Source organism: Tamandua tetradactyla, chromosome 4, assembly GCF_023851605.1.
Source record: "Tamandua tetradactyla isolate mTamTet1 chromosome 4, mTamTet1.pri, whole genome shotgun sequence".
In the NCBI taxonomy this organism is placed as follows: Eukaryota; Metazoa; Chordata; class Mammalia; order Pilosa; family Myrmecophagidae; genus Tamandua; species Tamandua tetradactyla.
In genome coordinates this window covers 14,123,570-14,146,939 of record NC_135330.1, presented here as the reverse complement: position 1 = coordinate 14,146,939, position 23,370 = coordinate 14,123,570, and the positions used below count along the sequence as shown (strand labels likewise).

Sequence of the window (23,370 nt, the reverse complement as noted above, 5' to 3'; positions counted from 1 at the left end):
CTCATAAATAATGCCACCGTACACATCAGTGTGCAAATGTCTATGTCCCTGTTTTCAGTTCTTTCAAGTATATGCCTAGCAATGGTATTGCCTAATCCTGTGGTGACCCTATATTTAGCCTCCTGTGGATCTGCTACATTATCTCCTAGGGGGGTTGCCCCCTTCTACTTCCCTACCAACACTGAATTAGGTGTACCTCTCTTTCCACACCGTCTCCAGCACTTGAATCTTTCTGTTTGTTTATTATTTTTTAAAAATATTTTAAAATATGTTTTACTGACAAATCATCACACACATACAGTCCAACCCTATTATACAATCAATGACTCACAATACCATCACATAACTGTGTATTCATCACCATGATCTTTTTTAGAATATTGGCATCACTCCAGAAAAAGAAATAAAAGAAAAAAGAAAAAACTCATGCATCTCATACCCCTTACTCCTCCGTCTCATTAACCACCAGTATTTCAATCTACCCAATTTTTTTTTTACCCTTTATTCCCCCATTATTTATTTAATTTTTATCCTTCCTTTTTTTTTTTAGTCATCTGTCAGTACCCTGGATTAAAAAGGCATTAGACACAAGGTTTTCACAATCACAGTTACATTGTAAAAGCTATGTAGTTATACAATAGTCTTCAAGAATCAAGGCTACCGGAACACAGTTTAACAGTTTCAGGAACTTCTGTCTGGGCCACTGTTGCTTCCTGTTGAAACAGAGCACGAAGGATATTAAGGAATGATGAGAAAGAGAGAAAGAAAGGAAGAAAAGAAAGACAGACACAAATGGGTTCAGGGGGGTCTGAAGCTTAACTCTACATCAAACAATTTTATTCATAACCAGATCCTGGTTATATACCACAGGATGTCAATAGGCATGCATGCATTTCCTGAGGGAGCAAAGTTCTTATCTTTCAGTATTCTTCATACTTAACATAACCATTTGGGGTAAACACTCTCCTCCTCCCAGACTGCTCTACATAACAATCTCCACGGTTTACTGCCGCCATCCTGAGGCCAGCTGCTTCCAACAAATTCTGCAGGTCTTGTTTTAAACCCTTGGCTCCTACAGGCCACTCCAGTACACCCTAAACTGAATAGTGATATCTATATGATGCATAGGATAACCTCTTAACTATTTGGAATCTCTCCGCCACTGAAACTTTCTGTCTCATTTCTCTCTTCCCCCTTTGGGTCAAGAAGGCTTTCTTAATCCCTTGATGCTGGGTCCTGCCTCATCCCGGGAGTTCTGATCCACATTGCCAGGGAGATTTACATCCCTGGGAGTCATGACCCACACTGTGGGAAGGGCAGAGACTTTACCTGCTGAGATGGCTTATATCTGTGTCCAGATTTCCTCTGTTTATAATGATACTGGTTAGGCTGGATTAAGCTCACCCTAATCCAATTTGGCCTCATCAAAGATCCCAAGTACAAATATGTTCACATTCATGGAACTGGCAAACCATTTCGCCTAAGTTTTTTATTTTCTAGGGCAGGCACCGAGAAACAAACCTGCGTCTCCAGCATGGCAGGTGAGAACTCTGCCTGCTGAGTCACCGTGGCCTGCTCGATTTTGCCTAGTTTTGACTCTTGGAACCATTTCAATGTTTTGCGTATTAAAAACAAACCAACTGGAAAAAGTATGAATAACATGGGAGTGCTTGCTAAAGAGACTTCCATAACAGTATAAAATTACTGTTGGGGGTTGGCCACGTTTGAGCCATCAGACTATCCAAATAGTAGTAAAAAGACACATAGAACACAGCATGGGAAATGCTCTAAAGTCAGCCGTGCACCTTTTGGGAGAAGGTACAGGGACTGTTGGATACGCCAGCTGGAGAACCAAACCTAAGTCCTGCTAGTTGACTGACTAAAGGAAAAAGTCTCTGGAAGCAGAGAACTATTCTTACATTTCGTAAGCAGGCTTAGCACAGACTGGAAGCCTGGGAAACCCATGGGAAATAATGTGACAGGGCCGAAGGTCACTGTACTCAGCTTAACGCAAATCACAGAAATGTTAACGGGCAGCAAAACACTGCCTCAGATGAATTTTTTGTTTTAAGACATTTTTATTATAAAACTAAACAGACTAAATAATAAGTGAAATATTGCAAAAATACAAAGTCATTCATTTACTGCCCTGCTATCCTACTATAACCAAAGCTAAGAATTTCACTTTTTCATTTTTTAAAATGATATGATGGTGCATTATTTGCAGCCATAATCATACCTATTAATATACTTCTTTATCTTGTTTTAATTAATATAGCATTTTCTCATGTTTTTCATAATATTTGTTACTTTAAATGGGGTATACAAATCATTATTTATTGACCATCTCCCTAGACCAGGGTTGCCAAACTACGAACCATGGATTACATTTGGTCTAGGGTCTATTTTTGTACAGTTCAGAAGCTAAAAATAGTTTTTACATTTTTAAAAGATTGTAAAGAAAAAAAAGAACATGTGATGAGATTGTATATGGCTCTCAAAGCCCAAAATATTTACTGGTCTGTAGAGAACAGGCTGGCCAACCCTTGCCCTGTATCAAGGGTGGTAAACTATGATGCTTACATTTGTAAATAAAGTTATTGGAGCACAGCCATGCCTATTTGTTTATACATTATGTATGGCATTGTTAATAGTTGTGACAGAGACTGTATGGCCTGCAAAGCCTAAAGTATTTACTCTGGCCTATTACAGAAAAATTTTGCTGGCCCCGAAACTTTTTTTTTTTAATGTATAACTTTATTTTATTTTTGTATGCTGTATGGCAGGGGCCACATTTCATTCTTTTTCCAGGTGAGTATCCCCTTATTGCAGTACCATTTGTTGAATTTCTTGTTTGTTTGGTTTTTCATTTGTTTGTTTGGGAAGTGCATGGGCCAGGATGATCCACTCTTTTATGTAGTTTATAATTTGGGCTGTTGCTAGTAATGCCACCTGAAACATCTTTGTGCATATAATTTTCCATAGTTTGGACAACTTAATTGGGAGAAATCAGCAAAAATGGAATAACTGGGTTTGGTTAATAAAGACAGTTTTACGGCTAATACTGTCCCATACTATCTCTCTTGTAATGGTCTAGTTATGATATAATAAAAGTTCTTGGTGGCAATAAAAATGGAAAGGAAGGCCAAGTACTCTTGTAGGTAGAATTTCTCTGGTCCCTGTTAACCTAGACATGTAAGTTTCCATTAGTTCTGTTTAAAAATGGTGGATGAAAAAGCAGACAGAAGTAAAACCTTGAGATGTCCAGGTGCATATGAAATACCAATTACAGGAGAGCTACATTGGCCAAAAGGCATATGGAGAGTTGAGTAAGGGAAAGAGGTGGCAGTCTCAACAATTAGCCAGCTGCAGCAGCAATCAACTAAGAGGGAGCTATGAGTATGAGTATGGGATGACAGAAGAAATACGCATTCCACCCTGTGAACATATCCTTGGCATAAACCTGTATAGACAGTAATTATACTGTCTCCAGATAAGAAAGTTCTAGAGCAATTACTATATAGATATATATTTTATGCTGTATGATGGAGGTCACATTTCAGTCTTTTTCCATGTGAGTATCCCCTTATGTGAGTATCCCCTTATTGCAGCATCATTTGTTGAATTTTTTGTTTGTTTGTGTGTTTGGGAAGTGCGTGGGCTGGGAATTGAACCCAGGTCTCCCGCATGGCAGGCGAGAATTCCCACTGAACTACCCTTGCACTCCTCAATTACCCTACAGTTTTGAACAAAAACTATTTTTCTATCTGGGAAGTCTTATTCTTCACAAAGGACACTATAGATGGACCAACAGAGTCAACCCCAATATCTCTGAGATGAAAGATGAAGCAGGCTGATCAGTCTCAAATTCAATCTTGTATGAATAAAATAAGCATCGGGATGTATAGCTGTCATCTTCTAAGGGAAATATCCTGAGGGACTGGTGGCATAAATCCATCAGCAAGTTTATAATAGACTATTCTGGAATCAGACTCCACTATGGCCAAAGTAAAAGACAGCTGCAAATCTGGGTCATCTTGCAATTTTTGGGATGCCTTCAAGACTTCCTTATCCTATTACAGCCGAGGGACGCACTGATGGGCATAGGCATCACGGTCTGCAGCCCTTCTCCACTGTCTCCGTCCCCACAAGGCAGATGAGCCGGACTTCTGGGAATCCCACACACTTTACTTCATGCCAACTTTTACTCTCCATGAGGTTCAGGTAAACCAAGATCGCTATACAAACTTGGGTGGCATCTCCGATATCTAATTCCATCATCTCTAAATACTTAGGGTGGGTCCCCATCCAGGCGACCTCAGGGGCCCACGAGTGGGCACCACGGCCACCAGGTACACCACCCCAGCTCAGGCCGCTGCAGCCGAGGAGCGACTCGGAATCACCAGGTTCCTCCGTGTGGGGCCGTGGGGCCTGTGGTCTGCCTCAGATGAGTTTATAAGGCCCCTTTCTAAAGTTGTTTGTGGACTCCATAAAGCCTGGCACTTCTGGACAGCGCTGCCTCGGTGGCCTGGAACAAGCGTGTGGGAGGGTGGGTAGTGATAGTGATTCATGTACCCAAATCATAACTTGTATCAGCAAGCAGTCAAAAGCAGGCTCTGCCTTGAGATGTCTTGGAAGAATTCTCACAAGGTGCTTTCCATAGGAGACAGGGATCAAATAGGAAACAATATGCTTATGCAATAATAAATGAAGTGCAACTTCCTTGTTATCCAAATTCCTATTGTTAGTTAACCTTGTCAGGAAGAATTGTGGAAGACTTTGAAATGGGCAAATATCAGGCATCCCGCCTATGGAATGCCAGGATATTCTAGACTAGAGGACCCTGCTAGGGCTATCTAATTCTGAAGAGGGTCTGGGTCCTTCATTGTCTTTGATTATTTTACTTCTCTGAAGAGGGTTGATGATGATGCAAATGATCCCTGTTCATAGAAATGCAAATAAATTTTATCTGGTAGGGATAGAATTAATTTCTGATCTGTAGAGAAGATGACCCCAGAAATGATAGTTTTGCTCTATAGGATTAATCAATGAGTTAAATGTGTTTATTTTATATTTCTCTGAATCATGATTTCTCCTTTTTAAAAAATTACCCTGCAACTACCTACCTAATGGGAGCTGAGGAACTTGGCAGCCAATAGCAGCAACAGGTTTGGTGGGGCCTGAAATTTATAATTTGGGGGTCCCTTTAAGAAGAATAATACAAAATTGGGTACAGACCCTGGAAGGGGTCCTGAAGCTTAAGATTCTTTAGCATCACAGCAAATCTGCCTCTGGCCAATGTTAAAAGATAATTTTCCAAAAAAGGTAAAATCTTGTATCTCATACAGATATAGAAATGAACACATTAAAGATTTTGTTTTGCTCGTCTGAAAAAACTGGGCAGATGGTTATATCCAGTTCAAAAATAGAGCAGGAAAAACCCAGAAATTTATATGGAAAGTAAGAGAGTGTTAAAATGAATTACAGATAAAGGCAAGCTGAATTTTCCACTGGGTTAGGGTGGGGTTGTGAGTTGAGAGGAAGCCAAATCTCTATCTGATTGAATTTATAAGTCCTATTATAACGTGAAATATCTCAATACAATGAAAGGGAAGCATCTGATAAACTGGAAGGATGTTGTAATAGACAATTCATTAAATACCATTTTTTTCCTATACCAATTTGAGCCCACCCTTTCCTCACCAACCTCTGGAGTGTGAGTGTCTTTGGGGACTTGGGAGAGACACAGAACTGACTCGGTCTCCCAAAGATGAAGCATCCAGGAGGGATGTAAAATGGGCAGCCACTGTGGAAAACAGTTTGGCGGCTCCTCAGAAGGTAAATGTGGAATGACCACATGACTGGTAAACCTGCTTCCGGGTATACCTAGAAGGGCTGGAAGCAGGGACGTGGGCAGACATCTGGACACCAATGTTCACAGCTGTGTTACTCAGAATAGCCAAAAGGTGGAAGCAAACCAAGTGCCCATCCACAGACGAATGGATAACAAAATGTGGTATGTATATATATATATATATACCCAAAGGAATATTAAGTCATAAACAGGAATGAGGTTCTGACAAATGGTACAACACGGATGAACCCTGAAGACGTTGAGTGAAATACACCAGACACAAAAGAATGAATACTGTATGATCTCACTTATATGAAATAACTAGAAAACGCACACATATAGAGACAGAAAGTAAACAACAGTGTGTGTGTATGTGTGTGTGTGTGTGGGTGTGTCTGAGGGCTGGGGGGTAAGGGGTGAGAACTTGGGGTGGAGAATGGGGAGTTAATGCTTCATGGGTGCAGAGTTTGGGGCAATAGAAAAGTTTTGGTCATGGATGGTGGTGATGGGAACACGACACTGTGAATGTAATTAACACCACTGAATTGTATACTTGAAAATGGATAAAATGGGAACTTGTCATGTGGTATATATGTTGCCAAAATCAGAATTAAAAATAAAAAAAGATGAAGCATATGCATGTGAGGTCCCTCAGGGAGCTCGCCGAGGGATAGACACAACGCCCCTTAAATTGCTTCTGCTGGGGCCGAGAGGGCCATAGCGGGACCTCCTGTGCCACCAAGTCTGCTGCCCCTGAGCCCAAGCAAGGAGGAGAGAACACCAAGCTTTGGGTGCTAGCCAAATCCTGCGTTGCTCTGGCTATGGCAAAGGGGGACATCTAGTGGCAGTTTGTTCTCTTGTATCTTTCCCTCTCTGTGAGGAACACACAGGTCTTGAAACATTAATTCACAGACCTCTGTAGATTCTAAGAAGTGGCCAATTTCCCAGTTCTGTGATGGGGGCGCGTCCAAGTCAGCGGGAAGGAATTGCCGCTCCCAGTGGTAGAAAAAGGGGCGTGGAGAGGCCGCGGGCTGCGCGAAGCAGGGGTGGCGCGGGGGGAGCTCACGGGGATGTTCAGCAGGTCTCGGCAGTGCACGGAGGTGGGGAAAAGGTGGAAGGGGGTAATAATTGCTCGTTGCTCCAGTCTTCCACCCGACGCCAACCCGATTTCCTCCCGCATTCTGTCACTTTACCCCGCCCCCAAACCCAGCTACCTTCTGGAGAGAGTTGATCCCCGGCCGGCCGGACCGGTTTTTAACTTCACTGATGAGGAAATACGGAAAGAGGTGACAGGAGAGGCAAGCAGGAGGTACTAGAAGGAAGTTTACTGATACTGCAAAGAGCCCTGGGAACTGGGGTGCATAGGTAGTTTTCTGTGGGTTAGAATAGTGGAAAGGGAGAAAATAACGGAGAAGACTATGGGGATTATGAAAATTGTCCCTAAAATTAAGGATTTATCGCCTTTTAATGTCTTTTGGGTAGCAGTGCAAAGAGGGATTTTCTTTCTCTCATTATTTTGTGACAATTTGGATTGCGATTTTCTAAATAGAAGAATTTCTGAGCCTTTTCTGTTTTCTTGGATTTCAGGGCTCAGCAAAACTCAACATTGTTATCTTACCAGCTTTTGCTTTTTTTGCCTATAAAATTATATTGCTAACCCTGTCTTTAAGGATGAGGCATATCGAACATACTTTTAACTTCTTGAGGAAAAACAAACTAAGGTATTTGTTAGTCCATGTTTCTATTCAGTCTTGACAATTTTACTCATAACTCAATTTGATTTTACTCGCAGACTCTCGTGCCCCTTTCACTCGTGTTCTGTGTCCTGTTTTGGGGTCAGGTCCTGCTGGGGCTCATACATTTCTTTGAAACTGAAAGCCTTTGTTTCCTGTCAAAATCCTCTCGAGGCCGCATTACCCTCCGTTGTTCTCACACAGGTGAGGGCTGGGTGGCATTTCTGCTGTGGGAATCGCTCTTATGTCAGGTGCCAGGTGTGCCAGAATTTCTGATTTTCTTTTGGCAAAGAAGGAAGACAGGAAACTACAAGCAGTATTTAAATTGAAGACCCATTTTTAATCTATTAATGTATAGCAAAGGATCATTACCAACGAAAATCCAACAATCTGTCAGCAATCCAGAGACCTTTTGGGAAGCTGATACTTTAATGAACTGCTGGTGGTGTCACGAGCAGCTACACCCTCTTTTTTGGAGAGCGTTCCAGCAGCTTATTTCAATCGCCATAAAATTGTTCCCACCCTGAAGTTCAAGAATCCCTTTCATGGGAATATACCCTAAGGAAATAATTAAACAGAAATAAAAGATCATATACATATATATGTGAAAGATGTTCATTGTAGCCTGATTTGTAAGAGTGAAAAATTGGGAAGAAACCAAATTCTCAACAATAAGCAAATTGTTTAGTAAATTATAGTACATCAGCCAATGGAATATTATGCAGGTATTAAAAATGATAATTATGAGGGCCATGTAGAGACCTGAAAAATGCTTGTAATTTTTGGATATGTTCTTATTAAGAAAAAGCAGAATGCAAATAGCCTCTATTTTATGATTATATCTATGTGAAAAAATGTTACAGGCAAAAATTGGTAGAGGATAAGAGCAAATCAAACCAATTTTCTTAGGGTAGTGAGGCTATGAATTGTTTTTTACTTTCAGAAATTTTATTTGAAGAATATATTGTATCCTAATTTTGATGTTAAAGGAGTGACCTGGTTATGCAGTCCTGTGCTGGTGGGGTCTATCAAAATATAATTTTTATAAAGTTAAAAGCATGACTCTCGGGCAGTGCAATGGTGGCTCAGTGGCAGAATTCTTGCCTCCCATGCCGGTGACCTGGGTTCGATTCCTGGTCCCTGCCCATGCAAAAAACAAACAAACAAACAAATAAAAAAATGACTCTCATAAAACTATAAAGTAAGTGTATGCCAAAAGTTTATTTAACTCATTAATGAGGGAGCTAGTAGGTAGTAAAGCTGATTCAAACAGCGCTCTAGGAGTAGAGATTTTAAATAGTAGGAAAAGGAATGCTCGAGTAAATTAACCAAGTTAGAGACAACACTGTGCATTAAAACCCTGGGGTTGTCTTTCTTACTAGATGGGAAACATTTGTGTCTCTACTAAGCAAAAATGTACAAGCTTACATGTAACTTCAGGTATAGGCCCTAATTAATAGCAAAGAATAAATCAAACAAAGGCACATTCCTTAGAGTAGCACTATCCTATAGGGACATAATGTGAACCACATTAACAAAAGTAAAAAGAAACAGGTGAAATTAGCTTTAGCAATATTCGTATGCCCAATATAGCCAAAGTATTATCTTTTTAATATGTAATCAATGTAATTTTTGCTAAATCTTCAAAATCTGGCGTGTTTTCTAAAACTTTTATTTTTTTTTGTTAAATATGTATTGTTTATTAAGCTAGAAAAAAGTATCTGATGTTATAAAATATGGAACACTTCATAAATTTGCGCGTCCTCTTTGTGCAGAGGCCATGCTAATCTTTTCTGTATCCTTCAGTTTTAAATATGTGCCGCCGAAGCAAGCACCCAGTGTTGCTTCCTTTCGAAATGGAGCTCGAAGGATATTAAGGAATGATGAGAAAAAAGAAAGGAAGAAGGAGAGAAAGAAAGACACAGACGGGCTCAGGGGGTCTGAAGCTTGAGTTTACTTCAGACAGACTTAAATAGACAACTTTATTCTTAACCAGATCCTGGTTATATACCACAGGATGACAATAGGCATGCATGCATTTCCTGAGGGAACAAAGTTTTACTTAAAATAACCATTTGGGGTAAACAAATATTCTCTTCCTCCTAGACTGTCTTACATAAATCAGATAACATAAAGCAGCTTACTGCCACCACCACCCTAATGCCATCTACTCCCAAGTAGTTCCACAGGTCTTATGTTAATCCTATCTCCTACAACCCAGTGTGTATTTAATGTTTATAGCACATCTCAACTAAATTTTCATCATTAGTTCTTGTTCGGGCTCAGACTCAGCTCATGCAGAGCATGGGAGGGTGTGGCTGCAAGACCAAAAAACACAGCAGGCACAGAAGCACAATTGGCTTTACTGGAACTTACAAACAGGAGAAGGTCTCTGGTGGCGCCGTCTGGATGTTAGTGCTCTGCAAAGGAAACACAAATGCACGAGGCAATATATAATTTCAGAACAAAGACATTTCATGTAGTGTGAAGGTCTCTACTATAATCATTAAAGGGGCCTAACACCTGACGTTTCACTAAGATCAGTGTTTAAGACTAGGATACCGTCAATGCTATTTTTATATGCGTAATTACATTCTTCCCCCGCTGGGGAGATTGTTTACCTTCTTGACTTTTGTCCTTGGCTGAAGCAGATCTGTTACGGGTTTGCAGGAGGGGGTCCAGGTATCGGGTCCCCACAGTACTTGATTTATAAAATTTACAGTTGAAAAAAATAGGTTTCTATACCCAGGTTGTTCCAAGTATAGTTAAAAATTTCTCAATTGAGTAAAATTATGTCTGTTCCTTAGTCACACTAGCCATGCTTCAAGTGCTCAGTGTCCACATGTAGCTTGTGGCTATCTAGTGGACAGGGCTGTACTAGAGAATGAGATGGTCCTTGGATAAGCCTCTCAGACGGCATTTCTTTATGACACTGAAAGTCAGGCAGGTTAGATGGGGAGGAGGGAAAGGAATATGACCCTAAAATTCATAACACAACATTCCTTTTGGCTGGCACACACTTGCCTAGCCCTTGCACACCCGGACCTCACACAGGTCGGCACCTGAAAAGAACCAGTGAAAAGTGCAGCTCATCAATTCCTTATTAGCATAGCCTGCGGGGGGGAAGAGCCTTCCAAGTCCTTATAATGCAAACATCCCGATCTCAGACTCCTTCTCCTCCTATGGAGAACACCTGTCCTTATCTTCCCTCGAGCGTGTACTTTCGCTACGCATTCAAGTTTTGAGCTGTGCACACTGACTAGTCCTTGAATTCTTCCCTGTGGCTGAGTCAAGACCTTTACAGCGAGTCTCCACTTCTCCAAGAATTCCCGGGGCTCTCCAGCATCCAGCTAAGAATTCCCGGAGCTCTCCACCACCCGGTCGAGAATTCCCAGGGCTCTTCGGCATCTGGCTGTGGGCCTCGAGCTTATTAAAGTCTTTGGCTATGCACGCCGACTAGTCCTTGAATTCTTTTGTGCAAGTGAGTCAAGAACCCTCACAGCGCCAGTCCTTGATTGAGATCTCTGTTTTCTTCAAGAACTCCGGGGGCTGTCTGGCCTCAGCTTGGTGACCACAAAGGGACCCCATAGCACCTCCTTCAAGTAAGAATATTGTTCTCCGCCTCTGCCCTCTCCTCTGGCCGCAGACCAGCTTCTCCCACTGTGCAGAGTCAAACGTTAAACGAGTTAAACGGTTGACACCATTCTTTGGGGTTTGGCTGGGGGAGCTCTCCGGGTCGTGCAGGAGTTTGCTGGCCCCTCTGTGTGCTTTGCCTGAGTCTCCTTTTACCACCTTGGCACTCTGTGATAAATTGGCACTCAATGAATCTTGCCGCTTAAAGCCTTGATTTTGTAATTACTGTAAATCAGCCTGGACATTGGAAAGAAACTGCCCCTGGAATTTTCCTGTGGCTGTGGAAGGACTGCTTTGGGAAAAAGGCAGGGAGTTGTTTCTAATTGTCAGGGTCATAGCTTTAAGTGAAAGAGACCTAGTAGTTGGAGGCAGTTAAAGTTTTGCTCTCACAGACCAAGTCCTGTTCTATCCACCTTGCCTATCCCTGCCCTTGAGTCCTCTTTAAAGCCTTCCTTGGATATGGATGAATTGGCTAAAGGGGGAAAGATTCAGTGCAGAACGATGGGGGTGCTGTGGGCGTGGCTTGAAATGTTAAGTCATAGTACAAGGAAATTCAGTCCCCTGGCAGGGCCTCCCTGGCCTTCTCATAGCCCTGAGACGGGTTCTGCTGCCTGTGGCAGTTACAGGACAGGATGTTTTCACCCCAGGCCATGTATGTTGCATTTATAAGGCTTAAATAACCTTTTCAATAGTTGGATTTTTTTTAGGCACCCCCTACTTTGCCATCAGGATCTCCAGTCTGGTTTTGGACCTAATTTCTAATTCACATGCATGCCAGTAGACTTCCACCTCTTTTTTTTTAAAAGTATAGTTTTACTGAGATACACTCACATGCCATACAGATCATCTGAACTATACAATCACTGGCTCACAGCCCATCACATAGTTGTGCATATATCCCCATGATCAATTTTGGAACATTTTCATTACTCCAGAAAGGAAATAAAAATAAAAAATAAAACTCAAATTCTCCCATGCCCCTTATCCCCTCCCCCCCACCATTGCCCCATAGTATTGGTGTGGTACATTTGTTAACTGTTAATGAAGGAATATTAAAATATTGCTGTTAACCATAGTCCATAGTTTGTAATAGGTACATTTTCCCCCATGTATCCATCTATTATTTTTTTCAAATATTTGTTCCTTCTATTATTTGTTTATTTTTAATCCATGTGTTTTATTCATCTGTCCATAACGCAGATAAAACGAGCATCAGACACAAGCTTTTCACATTCACACAGCCACATTGCAAAAGCGATTTCATTATACTATCATCTTCAAGAAACATGGCTACTGGAACACAACTCTACCATTTCAGGCACTTCCCTCCAGCCTCTCTAATATACCTTACACTAAAAAGGGGATATTGATACAAAGCATAAGAATAACCTCCAGGATAACCTTTAGACTCTGAAATCTCTCAGCCACTGATACTTTATTTTGTCGCATTTCTCTCTTCCCTCTTTTGGTCGAGAAGGTTTTCTCATTCCCTTGATGCTGAGTCCCAGCTCATCTTAGGATTTCTGCTCCACATTGCCAGGAAGGTCCACACCCCTGGAAGTCATGGCCCACGTAGAGAGGGGAAGGGCAGTGAGTTTGCTTGCTGTGTTGGCTGAGAGAGAGATAGGTCACATCTGAGCAACAAAAGAGGTTCTCTGGGGGTGACTCTTAGGCCTAATTTTAAGTAGGATTAGCCTATCCTTTGTGGGGATAAGTTTCATAGGAACAAACCCCAAGATTGAGGGGTTGGCCTATTAATTTGGTTGTCCCCATTGCTTGCAAGAATATCAGGAATTCTCCAAATGGGGAAGTTGAATTTTCCCCCTTTTTCGCCATTCCCCCAAGGGGACTTTGCAAATACTTTTTTATTCACTGTTCAAATCACTCTGGGATTTACTGGGACATCACGCTGGATAAACCTACAAAATCTCATGCTCTATTCAAGGTACCATGTACTTATGGTGTTCAATTAACCTGTCCATATAAGTTACATTAGGAAATGCACTGGTCAAAATATAAATTCTGTACCAAATAAACATTTTTTTGCTTTAGTCTCACACAGACATTGAAGTTTTAAAATATGAATGGCCATCTATTTTCAACACCCTGTGATATTGACATTCCTTTGTTCTTCCTCATGCAAAAACATTTTAAAATTTGTACGTTTAGTCGCTATCATTGTACACTCTAGGCATTCCTAGATTATACCATCTCAGTCTTTACCGTCTATCTTTCTTCCTGGTTTCATACGACTTCCACCTCTTTTGAGCACAGTCTGTCCATAACCTTCTATACTGTCTAGAGAACGACTCAAATGCCTTTAAAAACGCCCTTCAGGGATGAGTTCTGCCTATGTTGAGGACTTCCTTATCCAGTGCTTGTCTCCTTACAAGCCCTGGGGACACCCATCCAAGGGTGGATCTCTGGGGTTGTCCAGAGATCGCATCACCTGGCTGGTCAAACCTACTTGGGACGCTGGCTCTAGGTAGAGGCTCAGTTGGGAGCCTACTGTGAAGACTCCCACTTCTCCTTCCTTCTCTCTTTCTCTCCTTCTCATAGGCAGAGATACAACCAAGAAACCATGGGTTATTCTGGTATTCCCACTGACTTTCCCCTTGGCTGCCTCCTGAGGCTTGGGACACCTTCCAGCTAGATGGCCTAAAGAGGAAGAAGCTGATTTTCTTCTGCAACACAGCTTGGCCCAATATCAGTGGGAGGATAGAGAAGTTTGGCCAAAGTACGGCACCTCACGGTTTAACACCATACTGCAACTAGACCGCTTTTGCAGGAGTCAAGAAAAGCAGACTGAGGTTCTATGCATCCAGACCTTCATGGCCATTTACCAAAATCCTAACTTGTGGGGGAACCTGTGGCCTGTGTGACCCCTACGCCTCTGACACTCAGGTTGACATTTTTGATGATGTCCTCTTAAGCTCGTCTCCTAGCATAGGAGTCCCTTCTGCAAACCTGAGGCTGCCCCCTCACCAGTCCATGAGGCTGCCAAGCACCCCACCTTACCCATCCTCCAGCTCTCCCCCAGGCAGGGTAGTTGTTCTAGTTTGCTAGTTTACAGTTCTAAGGCCGAGAAAATGTCCCAATTAAGGCAAGTCTATAGAAATGTCCAATTTAAGGCATCCAGAGAAAGATACGTTGGTTCAAGAAGGCTGATGACTTTCAGCGTCTCTCTCTCAGCTAGAAGGGCACATGACAAACATGGTGGCATCTGCTGGCTTTCTTGTGGCTCTACCAAAAGGGAATCTCTCCAAAATGTTTCCTATTTTAAAGGATTCCAGTAAGCAACTCCACCTTCAATGCGTGGAGACACACCTCCATGGGAATCATCTAATCAAAAGTTACCACCCACAATTGGGCAGATCACATCTCCAAGGGAACAATCAAAATGCCCCCACCCAGCAATATTGAATGAGGATTAAAGGACATGGCTTTTCTGGGGTTCACCATAGATTCAAACCAGCACAGTATTCCTGCTGGAGTGGGGCTCCTACCACCCTCCTCCTAACAAACTTCTTCTCTGGGAGGTGGTGAAGGGTGATGCTGGTGCCATCCAGATACAAGTGCCATTTTCTGTGATCAACCTGGCCCAATGTAAACAAAATTAGGGCACTTTTTGGCAGACCTGGCCAAATTCACAGAGGAATTCCAGTCTCTTTCTCTCTCCTTTGACCTTACCTGAGGAAACATTAAAATTTGTCCTATCCACCTGCTTCACCTCGTAGGAAAAATTCCATGTATGGATAGAAGCCCAAGCCCATGCAGGTAACTAGCAGCAGTGCAGCCAAGCCAGTATCCAGTAGCAGCTACTGCAGTCCCAATAATGGCCCCTTTAAGACACCGAGACCGTATGATTGCCTGTCTTGTAGCAGTAATGAAAAAAATGCACCATTAAACCAGTAAATTATGACACAATTAGAGGATAACCCACGAGGAAAGATGGGAGCCCTGCTCTACTCCAGGGCTGTTTAGTAGGAGCCTTGAAGAAATGAACCAACTTAGATCCTAACTCCCAGAAAAGGCACATTTTATTAGGGACTCATGTTATTAGCCAATCATACCCAGATATTCGGAAGAAATTGCAGAAAATACCATGGAACTGCAAATCCCCTTTAATGAAATGCTAGGTACTGCCTTTAGTGCTTTCAACAATAGGGACAGAGCTGAAGAACTGGAGAAGGTCCAGTGGGATTGGCAATAGGACAAGAGACAAGCTCATTTAATAGCAGTCGCTGTGAGTAGCACCCTGCACCTTTAGAGTAACCCCAGAGGCCAAACAGGGTGGAAAGGCAGCTGTTTCAAATGTGGGAAGATGGAACATTGGAGCAGAGTGCCCTGTCTGGACGAGCCACTGGGACCTTGGCAGAGAGGAAGGCCACTGGAAAAGGGACTGTCCCTACCTCCAAAGGGAGAAGGAAAGAGATCCTCTATCAGTGATGACTTTCAGTGAGTCATGAAGGGGTCTGAGGTCCCAATAGGCTCCCACTTCACAGCTAGCCACAACTATGGAGGAGCCTTGGGTTACTCTTGACTTAGCAAGTAAGATTATTGACTTGTTAATTGATACGGGAGCCACTTACTCCGTCCTTCTCATCACTCTGGAAGCTTGCCCTCAAAACTTGCGCTGTGGTGCCACTCTACCCAACAGCACCGAATCCCAATAGCGTCCTCACCCAGATAGTAGGGGAGTCAAAGTAGTTCACTGTCTTAGACTGCAAAGATAACTTTCTCTTGCATCCCCCTTCACTTGATTCCCAGTGTCTATGTGCCTTTTGAATAGTTTTTAGTAAGAGTTCTGAGGGTACTTCAATTACATTTTTTTTAAATGACTCTATTGAGACACAATTCACATACCATCCGTCCATTTGAAGTGCACCTTAAGTTATTTTTAGTATATTCAGAGTTGTGCAGCCATCATCACAATCAATTTTAGAATGTTTTCATCACCCCCCAAAAGCTTCTTACCCATTAGCATTTACTTCCCTTTTCTCCCCACCACCCTCAGGCCTAGACAACCACTATTCTACTTTCTGATTAGTGTATAGATTTGTCTATTCTAAGCATTTCATTTAAATTGTTCAGCAGTATTGTAGCGTCAATCAGTTCTTAATCCCTTTTTTATTGTTGAATAATATTCCACTGGATGGATATACCATATATATCTATTCATCAGCTGATGGACGTTTGGGTTTCTACTTTTTGTTTATGATGAATAGTTCTGCTATGAAAACTCATGTATAAGTTTCTGTGTGGACCTATGTTCATTTCTCCTAGATATAAATCTAGAACTGGTGTTGTTGGGTCCTGTGTTAACTCTATGTACAACCTGTCGAGAAACTGCCAGACTGTTTTTCACAGCAGCTACGTCATTTTATGTTTCTACCAGCAATATATGAAGGCTCTATCAATTACATATCAAACATAGATTTGTAGAAGCTAAAGACTTGCATGATGAATAACATTTATTCAGATTGGATCCTTAATTTGGGATCCAAGGATAGGCTTCAGAGACTTATGAAAGTTATAAAAATTATATTTAAACATTTGTGCTTACAAACATATTCTTGGGAGAGAAGTTTTAGGTTTCAACAGATTCTTAAGCCTACGAAACATTGCTTTCATAGACACTTGTCAGTTTTCCTTTATTCTCTTCTTACCAAAGACCTTCCTGAACACAATCAGCTTCCTGGTAGACAGAACTACTAGAGAAGAGGTGGCAGACACTAGCACTGGTTTCTGGGTCTGTCTCTCGTCATAAATGAGTTCTTCCTCAACAGTTGTCGGCTTCACTAACTACCTCCTTTGAATTTAGTTCTCTGAGGCCTGCTCTATCCTGGCAGCACTCCTAACTGAGTCTCCTGAGTGCTGCTTTGGAGGCATCTCAGAGGAAGTAAAAAAGTAGAAAAAGAGCAATTTTGAGTGAAAGGATTAAGGAAGGATTCATAGTGGGGGTAATATTTGGACCAGACCTTAATGTCTGGTAAGATTTTGATGATTGATAGTGTGGGAAAGGCATTCCAGGGCAGATAAAGTGATCAAAGCCTCTTTGTGGTGATGGGAATGTAATAAACATTGTGGTGGTCACCAAACACTTGAGCTCATAAATGACAACTGTTCTAGTTTGCTAGCTGCTGGAATGCAATATACCAGAATCAGAATGGCTTTTAAAAAGGGGATTTAATAAGTCGCTAGTTTACAATTCTAAGGCCAAGAAAATGTCCAATTAAAGCAAGTCTACAGAAATGTCCAATCAAAGGCATCCATGAAAAGATACCTTGGTTCAAGAAGGCTGATGATATTCAGGGTTTCTCAGTCATCTGGAAAGGCACATGGCGAAAACAGTCACAGTTTCTCTCTCAGCTGGAAGGGCACATGGTGAGCAAGGCATCATCTGCTACTTTCTCTCCTGGCTTCCTGTTTCGTGACACTCCCTGGGAGGCGTTTTCCTTCTTCATCTCCAAAGGTCACTGGCTTGTGGGCTCTCTGCTCTCATGGCTATGTCATTCTTCTCTGCTCTCTCTGAATCTCCATTCTCCAAAATGTTTCCTCTTTTGTAGGACTCCAGTAAACCAGTCAAGACCCACCCAAATTGGTGGAGACATGTCATCACCTAATCCAGTTTAATGACCACTCTTCACTAAATCACATCACCCAGATGATCTGATTACAGTTTCAAACATACATTATTGAATAGGGATTATTCTACCTTTATGAAATGAGATTTTGATTAAAACATGGCTTTTCTAGGGGGCATGCCTCCTTTCAAATCAGCACAACTACTTTTTAAGAAACAGCCTCTTGCTTTGCAAGGACTGACTCCTGACAGTCATTTTTGTACACACGACCCCAGTTTCTGACCATAGTTGATTGAACAATGGTGGACACTCAACTCAGGCTGGGGCAAACATGTTTTTCTCCCTTTTGAAAATTTAGAGTTAGAACTGTTTGAGCTCTGTTAAACTAACAGATTTTTAAATGTAATGCCTCAGTATGCATCTTACTTTCGCTAAGCCACTTCTTCAACATGAACTTTGCCCAGTTAATAAGCAGCTTTCCGAACCTGCTGCAAAAACTCAAGAGCCTACACCTGCATCTGCAGTCCCCACGCACACACCTCACCCCAAACCCACAGCTGGTCACAGAAGATAAGCTAAGCATCCCCACTGCCCTCAGAGTCCTAGTCCCTTTCCGTTTTTGCACGTATTTGCTTAAAACTAACCAATCCTGACTCCTGTGGAAAATCTAACAACCTTCACCCACAATAAAGGAAAAAGCTCATCAGTCCATCTCTCTCTGCTTGTGTGTTCCCCACCTACTGGTTGAGTCACCCGAGATGATCATGCTTCCTGTCAACCCTTGCATAAGAGTGACCTGCTGAATAGCCTCTTGACTCTATTTGAATTCTCTCAACCACTGATTCTGTTCTCGTTTGCTAGCTGCTGGAATGCAATATACCAGAAACTGAATGGCTTTTAAAAAGGGGAATTTGATAAGTTGCTTGTTTAGAGTTCTAAGGCCAAGAAAATGTCCCAATTAAAACAAGTCTATAGAAATGTCCAAACTGAGGCATCCAGGAAATGATCCTTGGTTTAAGATGACTGATTCAGGATTTCTCTCTCAGCTGACAGGGCACCTGGTGGGCGAAGTCTGCTAGTTTTCTCTTCTGGCTTCTGCTTCATGACGCTCACCCAGGGGCAGTGTGGGCTCCCACTCTTATCATTTTCTGCTCTCTCAGAATCCCCAAAGGTCACTGGCTGGTGGACTCTGTGGTTCTCTCAGCCTCGTAGCTCTGCTCGGCTCTGCTGTGGCTTTCTTGTCGTTCTCAAAAGGTACCTGGTTGGCGGACTCTCTGTTTCGTGGTTCTGCAGTGTTCTGAAACTTTCTCCCAAATACTTCTTCTTCTTCTGCTTCTCTTTTTTAAAGGGGAGAGCACGAATGCAGTCTCCCACTACCACAAATTATGCAGCTGAGTTTCCCACATTTGGGGAAATCACAGAGGTCAGCGCATCCGGAGTGCAATGGATAAGCCTCGGCCTGGGAAAACCACCTTTGTGATCATGGTATCTCCTCTGCCAGGTAAGTATAATGCTGTTTCTTTTCTAGGATCCCTGTAAACTAATCAAGACCCACATAGAATGGGTGCAGACACATCTCCATCTAATCAAGTTTAATACCCACACTTGATTGAGTCACATCTCCGCGGAGATAACCTAATCAAGTTTCCAACCTATAATACTGAACAGGGACTAGAAGAAACTGTTGCTCCCACAAGGTTGATTAGGATTAAAACATGGCTTTTTCTAGGGCACATAAACCTTTTCAAACCAGCACCGATACCTTATTTGTTACCCTTCTTTTCCCCATTTTGGTCAGGAAGGCATTGTTGATCCCACAGTGCTAGGGCCAGGCTTATCCCTGGGAGTCATCTCCCACACTGCCAGGGAGACTTTCACCCCTGGACATCATGTTCCATACAGAGGAAGGGACAGTGGTTTCACTTGTACAGCTTTGAGAGAGAGACGCTTCAACTGAGCAACAAAAGAGGTCCTCTGGAGGTAACTCTTAAGCATACCTACAGGTAGACTAAGCTTCTCTGTGACCTTCATAAGCTTCACAAGAGCAAGTCTCAAGTTCAAGGGCTTGGCCTATTGATTTGGGTGTACCTAAGGTTTGACATAGTTTCTGGGAATTCCCTGATGGTAAAGTTTAATAGTTCCATATATTTTTCTCCCACCCCTCAAGGGACTTTGCCAATACTTTTTGATTATCTGCTTAATATACTCTGGGCTGTATCCAGGCAATACATTAAGCGATGCAGGATTAAAGGCTCTCATTCTTATTCTGGGCTTCCTGTGTTTGGATTGTTTAAATGATCTATCAAGACAGGTTTAGTGAGATTATGTGCAACAGAATATTTAGGTCCTGGGCAAAATAAACCTTTCTTCCTTTGGTCTCAAAGAGTAGGTGAAGTTCTAAAATACAGACATTGTCTTCCTTACCCCTGTATTCTGAATTACCTCAATCCCAACCTGGTTGTCTTCATTCTTATCTCTAAATCCCAGGTCATACGCATGTAAAACAGCCTCTCAAATCCAGAAATAACAATTACCCCTCAAGACTAAGTGTGACTGCTAGAATAGTTTACAATCTAGGCCCCAGTTTTCTTATAAGTATTTTCTAAATGAGATTGTACAATATTTGAGAACTATTTTTTGAAAATGTGGAACATAATTTTTTGCAACAAATTTTAAAGAGTAGTTAAAAAATTCTTATTACCAAAGAGATACTGAAATATTTTATACGAACCAAAATTCAAGTGAGGGTCTGGCATTAAGTAACAAACACAAGGGCTCAATAAGTATTTCCTGGAAATAGAGCAATTTTGTGAACCACAAAAAAGGTCATAGTGCAGTGGTGGCCTCTCTAGATCTGACTTCTCCTCTCCCTCCCTCTTCTTCCTCATGCTTGACACAAACTCACCTGCTTGCATTCAGGTGAGTTTGGATTGGCTGTCTGGGAGCAGGAACTAGGCAGCAGGAACTCTCTACAACCCCAAAGAAATTAATGTCATCTAGTGATTGTGCAACCCCTTGTAGTTTGGAAAGTGCTATACATAAACCATTCTTTTTGGTCCTCATAATAGTTCTGTAAGATGAATTAACAGCCTTGCTTAATGCTTGAAAGAAATGGAGCTTCTTTGAGAGGATGGTAAGAGTTTGCTTTCCTAACCACGTTACACTGTCTTGGTCCACTTCTGTCTCCTGGCCTTGATTGGCCCATGTGTCTGCTCAGAATATCTTCTTGGGTCTGGGTCTCCCCTTGCTTGTAAGCCCAGGAATGGGTGCTTTAGTTCTCTTGGTCTAGCCCCTGACACTGGATCAAGGCCTTTAACGGTGGCTGTGTAAGAATTTGAGAATTCGAGAGTTTTGCCACGCAAAGGAGGACTCCAAGAGACGTTCTCTCATGCAACACGCAAGGGGTTTATTTTCCACACATGTGTGGGGCTCACTGAACATGCAGGAACAGAGAGCTCCGAGCCTGAGTTTGCAAAAGCTTTTTAAGGGGTAAGATGAGGGGGGTGGGGGTTGAGCATGAGTCACAGGTGCTGTTTTGCAAAAAAGCAGATAAGAACAGTTTTACAACAAGCATTTCTTAACAGTTTTACAACAAGTAATCTTAACAGTTTTACAACAAGTAATCTTGGCACCAGGATTGTTTATCTTCAGCCTGATGGGGCCCATAATTCTTTTCTTTAAAATTCTTAACTCACACCAAATGCATAGCCGTGAATATAAGATGACACAAATGTTTTTGCTGGATATTTCTGTTATTCAGAAGCTAAAATATATGTAAATAGCTAAATTGAGCAGGAAAAATTAGCTACTGCTAAGCATCATAAAAATCCCTTTTTACATTCCCCACTCCTTTTCATATATATCTCTAATCTTAGAGATTTTCTGGGTTATTTAATACTGAGTACTGTTGTCTGATGAGCATTAATTTGACACTTCCAATCTGTTTTTGTAAAAACTGTATAATTCTATTTAGAATACATGGTCCTATAGTTATTATTAAAAGTAACATAATTAAAGGCCCAACGAGAGCAGATAATAGCGTCATCAACCAGGGGGATTTAGTAAACCAAGACTCAAACCATCCTTGTTGCACCTCTTGTTCTTTTTGTCTTTCCCGAAGGTGCTCTCTGAGTTTTGTCATGGACTCTTTAAGAACACCAGAGTGATCCGCATAGAAACAACACTGTTCTTTTAAGGCTGCACATAGTCCCCCCTCTTTAAGGAAAAGTAAGTCAAGTCCCCACCTATTCTGCAGAACTACTTCTGAAAGGGAGGTTAGAGAATTCTGGAGGGCTGAGACAGATCTTTCTATTTCTTTTAAGTCTTGATTTATCATGGCTTGTAATTGATTGGTTTGTTGATTGCTATGTACAATGGCAGCAGTCCCTGTGCCTATACCGGCAGCGACAGTTACCCCCAGAGTGGTAAGATTACAAGGGGGTACCAGGAACGAAGGCTCCCCTGCTCCCTCCCAAGTTTTTATAGTCTTCCCATTTTCCCATCTGGATATTGTTCATTTCCAAGGCTTATGCGGGTTGGAATTGGGTTCCCGTGGGGGAGGGAGGAGAAGGAGTAGTAATCCTACGAACCCGCAGCTTGAGAGGATTGTCAGTCCTTTCCAGTTTTCATTGGGACTCAGAGGGCGAAGGCGCAGGTTTGAGATGAGATGCATGGATCCAGGATATGCGATGCCATCGACCTTGACTGCGGTGGGGGTGGTCAAGAGTACTTGATACGGTCCTTTCCAGCGAGGTTCAAGAGTCTGTACTTGGTGGCGGCGGATGTAAAAGAAGTCTCCCACCTGATATTGATGCGGAGTTCTGTTGTCTCCTGGCTGGTAGGAGGTGGAGAGCTGCTGCCACAGGAACCGCTGGGCTTTTTCCAAGGCTCGCAGCCTGTCAAGCAAGGGGGTATGAAGGGAACTATTAATCTCTAGAATGGAGGACATGTCTTTGACTGGAGGTGGCGCTCCATACAAGAGTTCATAAGGGGTTAGATTACACATGAGAGCAGAGGGGGTATTCCGGGCCCTGAACAGGGCATAAGGCAGGAGCATGGTCCAATCCTTCAAGCCAGTCTCTATAGCTAATTTGGTTAGGGTCTCTTTAATTGTCCTGTTCATTCTTTCTACCTGTCCTGGACTTTGGGGTCTGTATGTGCAATGCAATTTCCAATCAATCCCCAATATCCTGGCCACACCCTGACTTACCTGGGCTACAAATGCGGGTCCGTTATCTGACTCTATTACCTTTGGTAGACCGAACCAGGGAAAAATTTCTTCCATAATCTTCTTGACTATGACCTGGGCTGTTTCTCTCTTAGTTGGGTAGGCTTCAACCCATCCTGAAAAGGTGTCTATAAAAACTAGTAAGTATTTAAGTCCATATTTTGCAGGTTTAATTTCAGTAAAGTTGACTTCCCAGAACTGCCCAGGTCGAGTTCCCCTTAGTCTTTTGCCGTTAGGAGCTTTGGTGGGGTAGGCGTTCACAATTTGACACGCCTGACATTCTCTAGCTAAACGATCTGCCAGTTCTCTTCTTTTTGAGGCTGCCAGAGGGTACGA

The 23,370-nt window shown here is 42.3% G+C and overlaps 2 non-coding genes and 1 pseudogene across 2 annotated transcripts; all 3 read right to left on the bottom strand.

The window, feature by feature from the left end:
• Window positions 1-3,911: 3,911 nt before the first annotated feature.
• Window positions 3,912-7,034, bottom strand: LOC143678860 (tRNA-splicing endonuclease subunit Sen15 pseudogene; annotated as a pseudogene).
• A 2,283-nt stretch (window positions 7,035-9,317) lies between these two features.
• Window positions 9,318-9,420, bottom strand: LOC143681889 (U6 spliceosomal RNA). The gene has a single exon (XR_013174940.1). It is a non-coding gene; the product is annotated as a U6 spliceosomal RNA (small nuclear RNA).
• A 9,732-nt stretch (window positions 9,421-19,152) lies between these two features.
• On the bottom strand, window positions 19,153-19,316 carry LOC143681891 (U1 spliceosomal RNA). Its single transcript, XR_013174942.1, has one exon. It is a non-coding gene; the product is annotated as a U1 spliceosomal RNA (small nuclear RNA).
• Window positions 19,317-23,370: the final 4,054 nt, after the last annotated feature.